The sequence below is a fragment of the Saccopteryx bilineata genome, chromosome 3, assembly GCF_036850765.1.
Source record: "Saccopteryx bilineata isolate mSacBil1 chromosome 3, mSacBil1_pri_phased_curated, whole genome shotgun sequence".
Classification (NCBI taxonomy): Eukaryota; Metazoa; Chordata; class Mammalia; order Chiroptera; family Emballonuridae; genus Saccopteryx; species Saccopteryx bilineata.
Window position 1 is genome coordinate 115,889,703 of NC_089492.1, and position 17,238 is coordinate 115,906,940.

Genomic DNA, 17,238 nt, shown 5'->3' on the forward strand with positions numbered 1-17,238 from the left:
TCTGGAGAAAGAATGAAAATGCATTCACTTCTAGACATTTGTTCTCTTTTAGATAGGACCAAAATTCTTCAAGAAAAAAAAAATATTTTTTGCAGTTTCTTTCACATGTCCACAAAGCCCACAAAACCCCAAATTATACCGGTACAAACTCTTGTTAATCTCTGACATTAATAGTGATCATTCATTTCCTGTATTAGGAAGATATTTATCACAAGGCAGATATTTATCAAAAAGATATTAATCGTGAGGAAGATATTTAGCACTGATCTAGGTGTAAACAAGGATTACAAATTTTTTAAATGTGCATAAGTTCAAATCAAAAATAGTAATGCATCATTTGCTCACAGCTATTTTGAAATTTTTATTACATTTCTTGTATGTCAATAAAAATATAAGTTCATATAACTAAAACTGGAAGCCATCTTCATGACATTTTAGTTCAATGTTTCATTTTAATTATGAAGAAAATGGTGTCCTAAATACGATAAGTGACTTGTTCAAGGTCACATAATAACTCATTGACACTTATGCATTCATTTATTCGATGTACATTTATTTGAGCACATCCTATGTACAGGGCATTGGAGTAAAACCTGAAGATATAAAAGTTATATACACTTGGTCCCTAATCTCATGGATCTTACAGTATAATGAGGAACCACAGACTGTTCGATGATTTGTGATTAAGTTCTCTAATAGAAGTGCAGAAACACTGGTCCCCTGAGAGGCGAACGATCAGGGATGGCTTGCAGACAAGAAGATGTTTAAGCTGGGACTTACAAGAGAAAATGGATTTAAACAAATAAAGATACAGAGTTGGAAGAGTTTATATTAGGTGGCAGACCGAGGACAGGGCACGTGTGAAAGCCTGGGGGTGCATCGGAGGAACCAACTGGGTCGCGCAGGCAGGAGTGCGGTCTGTGCAGAAGGCGGAGTCTGGAAAGTTGGCAGAGGCCGTGGTGGGAAAGGCCTGTGACTCAAGGTAACAGCTTTGAACGTCCTCCTTCGTGCATTCTAAAGTCATTACAGGGGAGAGAGTTAGTCAAATTTATAAGATCAGTCAGGCTAGAGTGAAAAGGAGAAAGGGGCAGAGCTGGAGAAAGGGAGACCAGGTAAAAGTAAAACTGGCCCAGAGAGATAAAGACTTGGACAGTAGCAGCGGGAACTGTCAAAGAGATACTTGAGAACATCTGACAGAACTGCTGGCGGCAGTGGAGGAAGGAAGGGAGGAACAGTAAACGATGCCTCCGCATTTCTGGTGAGGCCACCGAGTGCTTCGGCCTTCCCTTCACTGTTCCCTTCACTGCAATAGGCAAGTGGCGGGAATAACATTTGGGCGAAAGAAAATGATGAGTTCCATTTAGACTAGGTTAAATAGTTCGTTGTCATTCAGGTCACCAAGTAAGTACATATGGCAAAATCTCACACGAGAATGGAATCTGGACCTGCAGAGCCCCTAGTCTGGTGCTCTCTCTCTATAACTGAACAAATGATTCCTTCTTGCCTACCAGGGTTGAAGGCTCACAGCAGCTTTCTAGAAACTAAATACTAAAAAAAGTTGTGACACAATAAAGGGTTTCTTGGTCATACACACTTAGATTTTTTAGTTTTGATTAGGTTTATAGTCTCAAAAGTTATGGTACAACTTTCACCTAGAACATTATTAGTTATAAAAGAAAACTAAAACAAAGAACATCATCTTACGTTTCATGTATTAACCATGTTATAGCTCACAAAGCACTTGTACAAATCTGAGTTACCACATTTCATCTCCTAAAGGAAGTGCCCTGGGCACGGTTTGCAGTCACTGTGGCGGCATAGATCGCCACGGCCCCTGGTGAAATGCCCATGGCTTCCCTCTGACATGGCTTGGGTACTCAGGTCCATGGTCAGCTGCCCTCAGAAACTGCTTTAAAAATTCTCATCTGTGATTTAGGAAATTGAAGAAGAATATCCTCAATGTCCCAGTCAGCTTTTAATTTCTATGATTCCAAGCCTGAGGACTGGGAATTTAGGGTATTGATTTTTTTTAGTACATTATTTATAAATCAGAGATGCAGATAAAAAGGAAAAAAGATATGGACCATGTTAGAAAGCTCCAAGAGGAAAACAGTAGCAGGAGGAAAGAGCTTCAGTGGAGAGGAAGTCACTGGGATAGAACACCTCTGACCTGGCGATAGAATGAGAAAGTCTGGGCAAGAAAAGGAGCTGGACACGTTATTGAAACACTGTGTTGACTCAGATCCACTTCACAAATGTTCCCATTTTCCCAACTTAATGTGCACAAGTAGATTCCTAGGCCAAAATGTGCTCTGCCTCATAACGCCTCTATCAAAAACCATGAAGGGAATAATTATACTTCCGTCATATCACCATTAGGAAGCAGTGAGTTCTTCCCTGTTTTTCATGGTGACAAACTGCAATAGCTAAAAGCAGGGAGCTAAAAGCTAAAGACTGTAGGAGAGGCAAGGGGGAAAAAGATGTTTGTTACTAAAGTATGGGTAGTGGCCTATCATATTTTTAAACACACACACACACACACACACACTACCTGCATACCCATCACACACACATACTCCTAATATATGTGCACATACTCTTACATGCCTATACACACCCCCATGCCCACACAGTGCATACAATTGGCCACACACATCTTGGCATATTTCCTCTCTGCTTGGGCTTCAGAGCCCCATGCTCCCCTCACCCTGCACTATCCTGATTTCTTCCAGTGGACTGGCCACTCGAAAGACCCTGAGGTTTGGTCTGAGAAATTGAACGGATGAAGCTCCTTGAGGTGTGGCTTCCCAAGCTATGCTTCTCTTATTTATTTTTCTTAATGTGCTGTCAGCATGACATTGCCAAATGCTCTCTCCCTGTGATGACAATATTGCTCATAGCTCTTTTCCTCACAGGAATAGAGAAATAAGCGAGCCATACAGTGTTCTGCTTGAGCCCGTAGTTTCTGCTTTTTATACTGTGTTGAATGAGAGGGCTTGTTATTTGTACAAAGGAACAACAACAAAAAAGTTAAAGGCACATTTAGATTTTCCATACTAATTAGATGCTCGTTCCAAGGAAAGCTTTTGGGTTTTCAACTCAATCTCCAAAGTCAGTTGGTCTGCTGGATTAAACAACTCCCCTTCTCCCTGCCCTGGCCTTGCTTTTGTTTCTTCATGTAGATCTGACCTTTATCTCACAAAGGTGTTGGCACTGAAGGCACAAGGAAAACTTTCTCCACTAGCAAAGTGTTGAATTCAACATGGCTCCCATGGAGTGTTGCCGCCACTGCAAATCCCAGGTTTGAGCCTTGTGCATACTTTCCTGGCTGGCCTGGAGTACTGTTGCGTGTGAATGCTGTCTCAGGTAAGCCTCAAAGGTTTCTGTAGCCAAAATTGCCTAGACCAGCATGAACCTCTCTAAACAAAATCAGAAAGTAAACCAAATCCCCAGTGGCCTTCTGAGACCTGAGAGTGTCATCATGTCTCACGCTCCTACTTCATACAACCTTTGGCATATTTTAAGCATGCAAATGGGCCATCTTTTCTTCTCTGTCTTTCTTTTATTTTATTTTTAAGCATTCAGAAGCAGCAAAATACTTAGCATTCACTCGGCTCAGTAGGGTATCCATTTATACTCTTACAAGGGGGTCAAAGTGCAAGATGCTACCCCGCCAGAAACTTTTTTTTACACAGAGGGGATACAGTCTGGAATATCCAAATGCATCAAGACTGAATCCCTACACTGGGTTATTTGAAACTCCAACAGACACACCACTATGGGGGAAATTACTTAATCTGCTTCAAGATTTATCGCTATTGTGCTCTATGCACCAGGTTAAAATAGAACACCTCAGAGAGGCCTCCACAGGTCAGGAGTCTAATTTGCACTGCAAGTATTTCACAGTGCATTACAAAGTTTTGGACAGAGCCTTTAATCCTCAAAATCATTAAATCCTACCTTTGCACTGATATGCATATAAAAACATTCTACCAAATGAACCTGCTTTACATTGCCCTCAAAATATTGCTGCAACACAGAAAAGGGTAGGAATCTGAAACATTCTACAGCTCACAGGGGTACAGTTTATCAAAAGGTGAAAGAGAGTTTGTGTAAAGCAAAAAAAGGAACTATTGTTTTAGATTGATTTAAGACTAAATGTAAGCTGTCAAAAAAAATAGATTTTTCACCTGTCTGGCAGTCATTTTTACAAATGTATGATATGGGTACTGATTAGTGAAAATGCTCTTTTCTAGGTGAATTATAATATAACCCTGTGCTTCCTTGCTATTCCTCTTAGAGTCCCCTCCCCACCCTTGTGCAGAGAAGAATTGATCTTTCACAACCATCAAATGGGCTTACAGTGAGAGAGGAAGACAATGGCGCACAAAAACAAAGACTGTGCTGTGTGGAGGCCGTCGTTGGTACATAAGGCATCAAATTCCATTTTCATATAAGAAACATGTGAGAACCGGCTCTTCTGACACTCGTGCTGACATTTATCTGAAATTCTTATGACTTTGTCATCAACCCACATATTTTCAAAACAAATTGACTCATGTTTGTTGGCTTTCAAAACAAGATGCCATCGTAATAGATGAAAATGCAACTTTGTAGTAAAAATGTCAGCGTGAAAAAACAGGGAGGGGGAAAAAAAATAACCTGAGAGAAAAATAAAAAATAGAGTCTAAGTAGCCTCTTCAAAGGGCCTGATTGTTAGTGATTAAAGGTGATTTTAAAAACTACGGCAAGTATATTTGTATATCTCATAAAAATAGTGGGTGGATAACGATAGGATGTTTAGAAGTAATTTGTTTTTATGATACCTTTTTTTTTGGTGAACTTGGAGAAATTAGTGGCAACAGCAAAATCAAGGACTATTGACATCTCAGAGCTGAAGAGCTTAAGCTAGCATCATTTTGCAACTTTGTTTTCCTTGGTTTCATGTAGAGTACCAATAAAATGTATCTGGCAGTTGAGAAATGGCAGGGTAATCTCCGGAAATTGTCTTATAGATTATTTACCAACTGAATTGCTTCTCTTTATTAAGATGTGAAACAGTAGAGTGCAGGAAAAGCAAAGCAGATGTAATCGAAAACCACGAGGCAACCTCGCCTCTACATGCACCATGTTTTCCAGGAGACTTTGCGAGGCTGCAGTTTTGGGGACCACCCCCCCCCATCCACCCCAGGACTGTTTGGACAGAATCAATGGTTTATGTCAAAAAAGCTGGCCTTCTGCTCTTTTCAGAAAGTCAGACTTGAGAAGTCATCAAATTAAGGTAGGACTGCATGTTCTGTTTTTACCTTTCCTAAGAAAATACATGTGAAAACTTTTTAAATGGAAAATCAGGTTGTTGGAACTCATTCATTTGTTAAATGATGAATGGAAAGTTGTAAGTGGCAAGTATGGGACAACTTCAATGGAATGTTTTTCAGCCCCAAGCAACACATCATAGAATTCAGCTTCTACAGTAGCCTCTGTGAGGGAATGGAAACGGGGCTGAGTGAGGCCTGGGAAACTCAAGTTCAAGGTACAGATCTCCTTCGAGACATCGATGGTCCCAGTACTAGTTATTTCACCAGGTTCCCTCAGCTCCTCCTGAGAGATTAGCTGTGTCTATGGCCCCATCCAGCTGGAACAGTCTAATTTGTGTAAGTCATAACAACTGTAACAGACTTCATTAAACTTGCCTGTCAGATTTTATTTCAGTTGTCTTCATAACTAATTTCTGAACAGTCAAGGATCAAATTATCTGCAGTGTTGTCAGAGATTTTTCGGGTGGCCAAGAACACAGGTGTGACTATTTACAATTATGATCTAGATGTCACTGTCCCTCCTCATTTCTATCTGCATGTGGCTTGCTCCTAAACCCTCTGTGCATTCGGAGGAATGGCAATGCAGTGGCCTGCCCTCCATCACTCTGCAGTGATAAATGCCCTGACCTGGTTGTCTTGCCAGCAATCTTTGGGAAGTTACGAAGGTCAGAAGTTAGGGAAAGAGGCCACCAAAATAGGCAGTGCTAAAAAGAAAAACAAGAAGCCCAGAAGCTTTAGAAAATAGAAGAGGAAACAAAATACTATGAAAGAACTCAGAGCAATCAGAGTGTAAGTAAAAGGAATGGGCTTAAAACAAAGACAGAAAGTGTTGAGAATGTGTGGAGGTAAGAGAAAAATACAATTTTCAAACATAACAAACATACCTGGCTAAGGGCAACATATCGAAAATTATGATTATCATATATAGGAATGTGAATTCACCTTAATAATGCCTGTCCACTCAAGTACCCATTTTCTGCAGGTAGTCCACCCCTGCTGCCTACAGAAAAAGGGAGAAGAAGGCTCCATTCAAGTAGAGAATTATTAAGCAGTTGTTTGAATCCAGGGGCCTATAAAGCCATTCTAAGTTATATTTTTGCTTTTTTTTTTTTAATTAAAAAAGCTTTAACTCTCCCCTCATCACTTGTGGGCTGAATTGGCTTGATCCAGAGAGGCATTTATGCATAAGAGCAACCACTCTCTATTGAATTAGGAGATCTCTCATGCAACACATCTCACCAATTACAGGGTAGGGAAACAATTCTATGATTTATCATACATTACACTGTTAAGTAATATAACATTATAGATACAATTTGTACCTATCTCTCTGCAGATTAGAGAGGTGGCACACGAAGAGAGGATCATTAAACACAGAGCAGGGGCAGGGGCCAAGCTCTTCTCTTTAACAAGCTGTTCCAAGTACCACCTCTCTAATCCATGGAAAGAATAAATTGTTCCAGTAGCTTATTTCAAATCATGCTCTTTGGGACTGGGGGTTTTACTAAAACAAAGAGATGCAGGAAAACATCATTTCTATGTGAAAAACAACTTTGGATTTATTGGGACGATTTCTCTCATTCCAGAGGTGATGGGATTCTTCCCACATGCATGAATATGGATGGATGTGTGTGTAGATGCATAGCACACTCGTGGATGTAAATCCATGTCCCACGCGAGCAGAATGCATATTGACATTCTGAGTTAAGTAAGGCCAGATTACTTAAATTTGACTCTCAGATGATACCAAGGAGGCATTACATTAGTCCACTAAAAATATAATGCAGGCCACATGTGTAATTTTGCACAGCATCTATCTTTATTCTTTTTTAATTTTGACTAATTGATTTGAGAGAGGAAGGGACACAGAGAGAGATCAATTTGTTGTCCCACTTATTTATACATTCATTATTTGAGTCTTATATGTGCCCTGACCAGGGATCAAACCACAACCTTGGCGCATTGGGACAATACTCTAACCAAATGAGCTATCCAGCCAAGGCCAGTATCTTTATTTTAAAAATTATTAAAAATGTGAAATTAATTTCATGTTTTATTTAACCCAATTCATTCATGATATTATCATTTCAACATGAAGAGAATATCAAAACTACAATGAAATGTTTTGCATTATTCTCTTTATACTATGTTTTGGACAGCTGGCATATATTTTACAATTAAATACACCTCATTTCAAACTACGCATTTCAAAAGATCAGTAGCCACATGTAGGTGGCGGGTACCATACCAGATAGCACAGCAATAAAACTATGTTTATCTTCTGCAATCCGCCTCTCTGTGGTATGGGTTTGCTCCTTTGCTTGGAGAAGGGTATATTTTCAACCCCTTTACCCAAATAAGCAAAAGTTACAAATTGGATGAAATGATATTTCACTTCATTGAGTGTAACTCTGTTCAATTCCACCGAGATCTAGGCTCCTGCTATTGAAAAGGTGAGTTTTTTTTTTTACCTCTATCTTCTCTGTATATATTATAATCCCATTCTAAGGTCAATAAATATGGACATAAATATCAACCTTAACAGACAACCAAACCTACTTTTATTGGAATATCCTATTTATAATATTCTTTTCTCTACAAGGCTTCTGTACTATCATTTCCAGCTTTATTAAACTCAATTAGACTCCCTTTTGCCCTGACTACACCCCCTTTATAACAGGGAAATTGTATAATCCGCTTGAATGGCAGTACAATGAGGTAGGCAAAGATAGAAGGACACCATTAGGCTGCCTCATAAACCCTCGCTTGTCATGGGACAAGTCATTGATTTCTATTGGCAATCTCATTGTAATGTCAGTCTGTAACTTGAATTCATTCTTTGCTCCTCTCCGAGATAAACAATGGACCAAGGAGTAGAAATAAGCCAGAGTGAAAACACAGTAATTACTCTGAGAAATAATTGGGTAACCGGACTTGTCTGATGTCTGAGAAAGCATAGGTTAGTTAGGCTCCACACAACACCTGAACTACTATAATTGCCCCCCCAAAATTAGTATCTGTCTCTGGACCTTGGGAAAAAAAGCAATTCAACTCTCACTAGAGTTAGAGAACTAGTCCAGGCAAAGATGAAAGGGAAGTCAGTTGGGAGAGAAGAGAAAAAGAAGCAGTTCATTTTTTTTCCAGATTGTCCTTACTTTTTCTAATAATTAAGACATATAACTCTTATACATATGTGATTGTATGTTTGTTGCATAGATATGAGTTTGAGAGTCAGATAGATTTGCTCTAAAACTTTGGCCCTACCAATTATTGGGCCAATTTCCTAGCTCTATAAACCTCAGTTTTCTCAACCGCAATAATGGCTCAGCTGCAATATTTGCCTAGCTTCTGTGGCCTGAAATATGTATGTGTCCCCATGATCATCACACGCTCAGCCATCTGTAGGCTGGACAAGAACGTGGCTCAATGTATGCTTACGAATCAGGAATATGGTAACGATGAATGAGAGGGAATTTAAAAAAAATTATTCTACACAGTTCCACATTACTCAGCCTTATCACCTTGAGGCTAGACACTCACATATTTTAGACAATCAGCTGATCAAAAGTTCTTTGAGAGCAAATGTCCAGCATTAGGACTAAGAACTTTGGTGGTAGAGTCAGTGCAGATGGTGGGATGGGATAGTAGTAATGTTCATGTGAACTCTTTCCAGAAAAAGCACCATCATAATTCCTTCCTCTGTACTCCCCAAGTCCTTTTTGCTCACTAGACTATGGCTAGAAGCCATGGTTATTGTCACTCCCATTGTCTTTCCCATAGAGCTCTTGCATACTGGTATTTACAAAGTTATATATAATCTATATTATTTATATATATATATGTATATCTAAATGAAATTAGGTGCTCTATAAGTGATTACTGATTTGATAATCATAACCCATTATGTTTGCACAAACCATAAACACCTAAAGCACATTTCCACGTCATTTCATTGGAACCTCATAGCAGCCCTGTGGCATCAGCTGCACAATAAAACTGTGTTTATCTTCTGCATTCCCCCTCTCTGTGTATGAGTTTGCTGCTTTGCTTGGAGAAGGGTATATTTTCAACCCCTTTTATCCAAATAAGCAAAAGTTACGAATTGGATGAAATGATATATCACTTCATTGAGTGTTCATTGACTACACCCCCTTTATAACAGGGAAATTGTATAATCCAGTTGAATGGCAGTACAATGAGGTAGGCAAAGATAGAAGGACACTGTTAGGCGGCCTCATAAACCCTCGCTTGTCCTGTGGCATCAGTTGCACCCTGCTATCTCTATTTTACGCTCATATCAGGAGCCTAAAAAGGTGGCCCAGGTTACACTGCCACCCGCCTCCTGTCCCTTAGACTGATGGGTCCTGTTTACTCACATAAGGGACTCTGCTGGCCTGTGACAACATTTTAAGTGACCCACACTTAGCCAGTCCCCATGTCTCCTGCTGACATTTCTTTGTGAAGAGAGCTATTAAGTCTAATATTAATATTGTTTCTATTTTATGACATTCAAAGAACTTTTATTCATAAAGGGGTGTTAATAAACAGAGCCTTTTTAAAATTCTTGGCAAACTGAAATGTTGACAAACATATACCCATCCCTTATTTGAAAGAATAAAATAAAAACACAGAAGGGAGGAGAGAAAAAACAAAACTCTGGGAATCACTAAGTTAAATAAAATGTATAGCAGGGCCCCTCTGAGTAAGTAAGTACATCACCCTCTGTGCAGAAACCAGGCTGAGACAGGGAAGAATCAATGGACCAGAAAGAAAGTGTTATGACTGAATAAAATCGGAGATACGGACCAATAAGGACAGGAACATTAGAGAAACAAGTGACACACAAGGTCCAAGAGCTGAAAGAATTTATTAGAAAAATCCAATCAGGAAAAAAAATATAAACACTCCAGAAAAACTCTTATTTAGCACTCCCCTTCAAGAACATAAAAAGTTTGACCTGTGAAATGGTAAGGAGAAGGTAAGTCCATGCTATGAACTGAATGCTTGGGCTCCCCCAAATTTATATGTTGAAACCTAATCCCCAGTGTGATGGCATTTGGAAGTGGGCTTTGGGGATCTTATTAGTTCATGACAGTGAAACATTCATGATGGGATTAGTGCCCTTATAAAGGAGGCCCCTGAGAGCTCCTTTGGCCCTTCTACCACGTGAGGACACAATGAGAAGTTCAATGTTTATGAACCAGGAAGTAACCCCTCACCAGACACTGAATCTGCCAGCACCTTGATCTTACATTTGCAGCCTCCAAAACTATGAGAAATAAATGTTAGTTGTTTCAGCCACTCAATCTATGCTATTTTTATTATAGTAGCCTGAACGAACTAAGAAAGTCCATTCGTCAGAGCCTCAAGAGAACCTGAACCACGCTAAGCTGTGAGACCATTTTGCATGGTGCTTAATAAGTTGCTTCTCTTCTCTAAAATGAAGTTCCTTTTTCTGTTAGAGGGGGAAAGTGTTCAACTAATATATCTTAAAGTCCTCTTCAAGTTCTAAGACCTCTTACTGTAATGATAATAATCATAAATTCTTTATTGAGTAAATATTATGCATGTACTCTTAATCCTTATAACAATGCTTCATGGCAGAGAATGTCAACCCATTTCATTGATGAGATAACTGAGATCGGAAGAGTCTCACCTGCCCAAGGTCTTGAAGTCAACCAAGTGGCAAACCTAGAATTTAAACCCTAGTTTGCCCCTCTCTTTATCACATCAAGTTTCCTCCCATCAATCTACCAGTCTTGAAACCTTTACAAAACACAATTTTGTAAAGAAAGGAATAGCTACACTATATTTTTAAAAAGTCACATTTCATGGACTACAAAAACAATAGCAGAAATACTCAGCAACTACCAGCAAAGGCTTTATGACCCAGAAAACACTTCCACATCCCTTATCCAAAATGCAATTAGGTCATCCTGCCAACAAGGCACCAGATGGGAACTTTCTTTTGAGTGGATTTACATTTACAGCCTGGTCAACATGATGTGATACTCAGACTTGACTATGACTTGACATTTCTAAACTAATGCAATCTTTAATATTTGCCATAATATGTCTATTTGCAAGTAAGCAAAACAGAAATCCTGCTTGCCTGTCTTCTCATTCACTTCTACAGGCCTTAAACAAAGAAAGAAGAAATCCCTAGTTCCGATCATTGTCTCCTCTTTTCTTCATCATTCAAAATACCTATCCCCATCAGCCACCACAATGCCAGGGGAACTATGGACCATCACAAATGGCATGAAAACTATAGGGATAACCTGCAGCCAAGGCAGGGGTAACATAAATGCAGGAATTCGGGTCCAGGGGTCCACCTCAGCCAAGGAAAGGGGAGGGTGAAACAGCCTGGGAGGCTTGAAAATTCCCCAAGCCTGGTCCATTACTTCCCCCCACCTCCAGCGCCAAACTGTAAAGTACTTACAAGACATCCTCATTTCTGGCCCCTGTTTTTTTGCCAAAAGCATAACCTCACCTGCTGGGCATCCCCTCATCCTATCTCAGTCCCCTTCATCGGGCTCTAGACTGGAGGTGGCGGGTAGTGTGGGCACGGAGCACAAAGCAGTCCCCCAGGGCTCTGTGGGGCTTTCCTCTCAAAACCCAGAGCAAAAGCACATGGCTACTGGCAGTGCCAAAAAGCCTCGGGGAGAACAGGAAACACAGGAGGCTAGTTTCTGAGGCCAAGAAGATATGATTAAAGCACTGCTCAGGTTTCCCTCAGCCTGTGGTCTGAGGTCAGCACCCAGATCTCAAGCTCCCGGTCCTGTCAGAAGGAAGGTGGTCAGGAGGAGTTCTTGCCCTGAGAAGACCCTGACTATCTCCTCCTTCTGGAGCGGCCCTTACAGCACTCTCCCGGCTCCTTTCCAGGTGTCAGCAATCATAGAAGTGCAATTGTGAAGGTCTGACATAAGGGTTGCTACTGGCTAGTGAGAAGAGAGAAGTTTCCCATCCAAAGGAGAAAAAACAATCCTCTCCTAATGAATAATGCTGGGAGTAGGAGGACAGCTGTGGTCTCCTCCCCACCCTGCCTCTCTCTTCCTCTGAAGATTTAACTACAGAGCATAAGGCAGAAAAGAATAGCAACATGTCCCCATGTTGATGCTTTTCTTAACGCGAATCTGTAAAGAGTTCATAGTCATGGATGGGGGCAGATTGTCCCTAGTTCCCGAACTAAGGATACTCACAGAAGGTTAGCATTCAGCTCGTTGTGGCCCAGAGTGATTCCACTGCCACATCTTTCTCAACATCCCCTGCTCTCACACCACCTCAGGCCATGCTTAAAACCCCTCTGTTGTATCACCTCCCAATGGAAGTGAGAGCCCTGGGTGACTAAGATTGGTGTCAGAATCCAGCCCGGTTCTGACCGGAAAGAGCCTGCTAGGAGCTCACAGACTCCGAGAGAGGTAGGGCCCAGTTTTAAGGGTAAGTCACCAACAGGCCAAATAAAAGCACCTCCCTTGGCAATGCAATGCTACGCTTTCCCAGAAAATAAATTAAACACAGTGACCCCTTAGGTTTGATATCATTGCATTAATAGTAATAACAATAATAAAGCTGACATAGTCTCACAACCTGTAATTTGTAATATTTAGCTCCATGTTTTATATCTGCATAAAAGTTAAAGCACATTTTTCACTAAGATCAATACAAATTGGAGTTCTTTTTCCACCTGTCACTGGCCCCACCTTCCCTCATGATTAACTCTTCCCTTACCCATTTATGCAGGTGCTTTCTGATTCAGTGTTGAATCAAAAATCTAGGCTGTCCTTCCTGGAGGGCCGTTGAATGCCACTTAACCTGGCTGGTGTGATGTGCTCTGTAGGAAGGAAGCAATGAAGCAGAACAGGGATGATCACAAAATTGAGAACTGTTCTTCCAAATAATAGAAAGGGAGAAATTAGACAGAGTGCATTTTCCATCCTATCCCCCATCCTTGTCCAATTCTGCCTAAAGAATCCGTGGGAAGCGTGAAAGGCACATTCTCTTCGCATTTGCGGAATGACCTCTATCGAGGTCACTGTTACTCCCAAGGCCTGTGTGACCCCGGCTGGGGCTAGCCATTCCAGACCAGCCACGGGCAGACGGCAGACTGCGCCACGGAGGGTAAGGAAGGTCACTGGGTTGGCCAGGAGATCCTCTCATCCAGTAGCTGTGTGTTTTGGAACCAACCTGGAAACATTAGCACAAAGGCCTGCCAATAAACTACATGGTGTTTGCATATCTTATATACACCGGAGGGATAGACCAATGCCTGGTTGGATAAAAAAGAAAGAAAGAAAAATGAACTCAGCTATTAAGCAGCTATAAAATGTTTTGCTCTCTTCCCTATTTCAAAAGCTTCCATAGCATAAATAGTGGTCAAAAGTTCAGTGAACTGTCATGTAGTGTGGGGCTCCATTCAAACGGGGCTATTTTCTGAGAGTCTCCTGACACCATATCTAATTTCCAAAATGAATATGCTTTAATTTTCCTTCTTCATGCATTGTGCTTTTTCCTCATTTAAAACAGCAACAGCCTCTGGCAGTAAAGGACATCACATTTCTGTGTGAGATGAAGCTTTTTTTCCCTGTATGCAGGGGAATGGCATGGGTCAGGGGAGAAAAAATATATGCAAAAAACAGCACACCCCACTGACCCCGGTATATTTTACATTACAATTTTGCCATTTCCAATATAGGTTCATTTTGCAATGGACCGTATCAACCATATTTCAGGATTTAAAAAAAAAAACAGGGGGGAGTAGTAGGTGAGGCATTGTCTGCATACAGTATGTCCTACCTAGTACAATACACCAATTGTCTGATTAGGGTAGAGTGTCACCTACAGAAAATATACGCAGGCACATACACAGCTCCAGCTGCTCAGTGTGGAGTACATTTGCAAAATAGATACCACGTGTAGATTCTGCCAATTAAGGGAAGCATTAGGGGACTTCTTTGTGAATATAGCCAAGAACAGCTAACTATTTTTAATGACATGAATATCATATTCAATATCTCTAAGCTCATTGAAAACACCAATGTCCCACAGCCTTACTAAGAAAGGCCTACAAATAAAAACTGTGCATCTTAGTAATCCAATTACATCCATCTACACATAAATAATTAGAAATATATATATATATAAAATCTCAAAAGAATCTAGAATCAGAAACTTATTTTAGTCTTTTTTTTTTTAAGTAACTCAGGTATCTCCTAGGACTAGCCATTAAATAAGATGATTTTTACATGATGGTAATCTTAAATATTGGCTTGTGTACCAATTATTTATTATAGAGATCTATAAAGTTGATATACGGTACTTCTTGTCAGGTCACTCCCTAAATGAAGACTCTTCAATTAAAGGGCTTTCTATTAATGAAGCCCTAATCAGTCAATCAATATTATTTGAGCAAGATGTATGAGAGCTGTGGAATGGGTCTACCTTCAAAATGCTTATTGTTCAGTAGATGAAACCAAATGAATAGGCTTGAAATCACTTGAAAGTAAGGCTTGGAGTTGGAAACACCAGGTAAACATTTGCTACTTGATTTAAACTGGCTTGCATTGGCAATAAAATGTGTAATGTTGATAAATCCATGCTGACTGGAGTTGTTAAAGAAGGCTTGATGAAAGATGTGGCCCAAGGAAACCATGGGTAAGGAGGGTGAATTGGGGCAGGAAGAAGAGCAAATGCAAAAGTCACATAGACCAAGAGCTTATGTGGAATTATCTTCACAAGTGTCAAGAACATATCCGTGCGTCAGACAGGTACAAAGTGCTCATAATAATGGCCTTCCCTCATCAGTGATCAGCATTATAGATTCAGCATCCTAGAAACTAGGACCCCAGGCATTCACAAAACAAAAGGAAATGAATGGGAACTCACTTCACTGAGTCCATGCGCCCAGTGTAGTGATCATCTCATAGAATGCTCTTTACGCCCCTGTGAGCTATAAGTTACTGTTCCCTTTCACAGATAAGGAAACTTCAACTAAGCAAGCTGGCTGTGTCAGAGGTCACCAGTAAGCACTGGTGCTGAGTGTAGGCAGTCTAACTTGAGTCCAAGGATGCTGGGTACACCAGAAAGTATATCTCATGAAAAGCCAGAGACTTTTCACACAGAGACAAAGAATAAACATGTTGAAAAGCAAATGATAAAATAGGTGAACTTTGCTTTAGGAAAAGCCTTTGAAATCCAAACCTATTAACCAGATAGAATAGGGAGTGATTACTCACAAGATGGCCGTTCTCACCATGGGGTTACTTTAGTCAGCTAGATATCCTAGAACATTTAAAACAGAACTTCACTGACAATGCATTTTAGGTATGCTATAAAGAATAAAGGAAGTTTTCTGAAACCAAAGTCTTTTAAGTGGATTAGTTACAATATTACAAGACATCACTCTTGCTCAGCACAGTCCAACAGAAATATAATGGAAGCCACATACATAATTTTGAATTTTCTAGTAGCTAAATTTTAAAGAAACATGTAAAATTGATTTTAATAATATATTTTATATAATCCAATAAGAGCAAAATACTTCCATTTTGATAATTAATCAACATAAAAATTATTGAGATCTTTTACTTTGTTGGTAATAAGTCTTCAACATCTGGTATGTATTTTATATTTACAGTTCTTATCTGAGATTAGCTGCATTTCAAGGGCTCAGCAACCACATATGGCCAATGGTTACTATAATAAATGGCACAGATCTAACTCTGTTTTTCCATTTTAAGGTTGTACTTGGCTCGTATTAAAACAAACAGTTGTAAACCCATACTAGTACCTTAGTTTCAGTGATAATCTGTATACATGTATGTAATTATATATATTTAATTTCTTCCTAAGAGCTATACTGACCCACATGGAAGTAAGCATTGACAGATATACTGTTGTGGACACAACTTTGCAGGTATTCTTGCTCTTCTGGCCTGGTTGGCTAACATGAAGTATGCTTGAATCTTGCCACCTGAAATACTGAATATAAAGGCATTTATTTATTTATTACTTTTTTGTGACAGAGACAGAGAGAGTCAGAGAGAGGGAGAGATAGGGACAGACAGACAGGAAGGGAGAGAGATGAGAAACATCAATTCTTCATTGCGGCTCCTTAGTTGTTCACTGATTGCTTTCTCATATGTGCCTTGACAGGGGGATACAGCAGACCGAGTGACCCCTTGCTCGAGCCAGTGACCTTGGGCTCAAGCTGGTGATCCTTGCTCAAACCAGATGAGCCTGCACTCAAGCTGGCAACCTCAGGGTCTCGAACCTGGGTCCTCCACATCCCAGTCCAATGCTCTATCCACTATGTCACAGCTTGGTCAGGTTATTTATTATTTTTAATGCAATAACTTTATAAAAAGTTTTGGAAACAATTTGCTAAGCAGAATGGTAAAGAGAAAACTAAGTTAATTCTACCAGAAATCTAAGCCTTAAAAACTTGATACAATTTATTACAAGGAAATAAAATATGAACAGACAGGTTTTCTCTGGGAGGAAAAGCTAATATTTCAAATATTTACTAGGAAGAGAAATTTCTAGCATACATATCAGGTAAAGAAGAAAAGTTTTCAAGTGAAACAATTCTACTTGTTCAGAACAGATATTTCAATTCTGCAGCTGCAAGAAAAATTTTGGCTAAAAGAGATCTCTAGTGATCACTCAGAAGCACTATCCCTGACCCTTTGTGATAGCCCTCCTGCCTCTGTTCACAGGCTTCTAGCCTTGAAAAGAGCGGCAGGGTAAGTGATGCTGGGAGCAAAGGATTCCCCAACATGAATTGGACACCATAAGAGTCCTAAGGTTTAACGTCATCCCTTAGAGTTCTTCTGAGGACTTCTGATGTGTGTGTGTGGGGGGGGGGGGGGGGAACCCTTCTGAATTCTAAAAGGCCTGCTAGCCTAAAAACATTCAACTC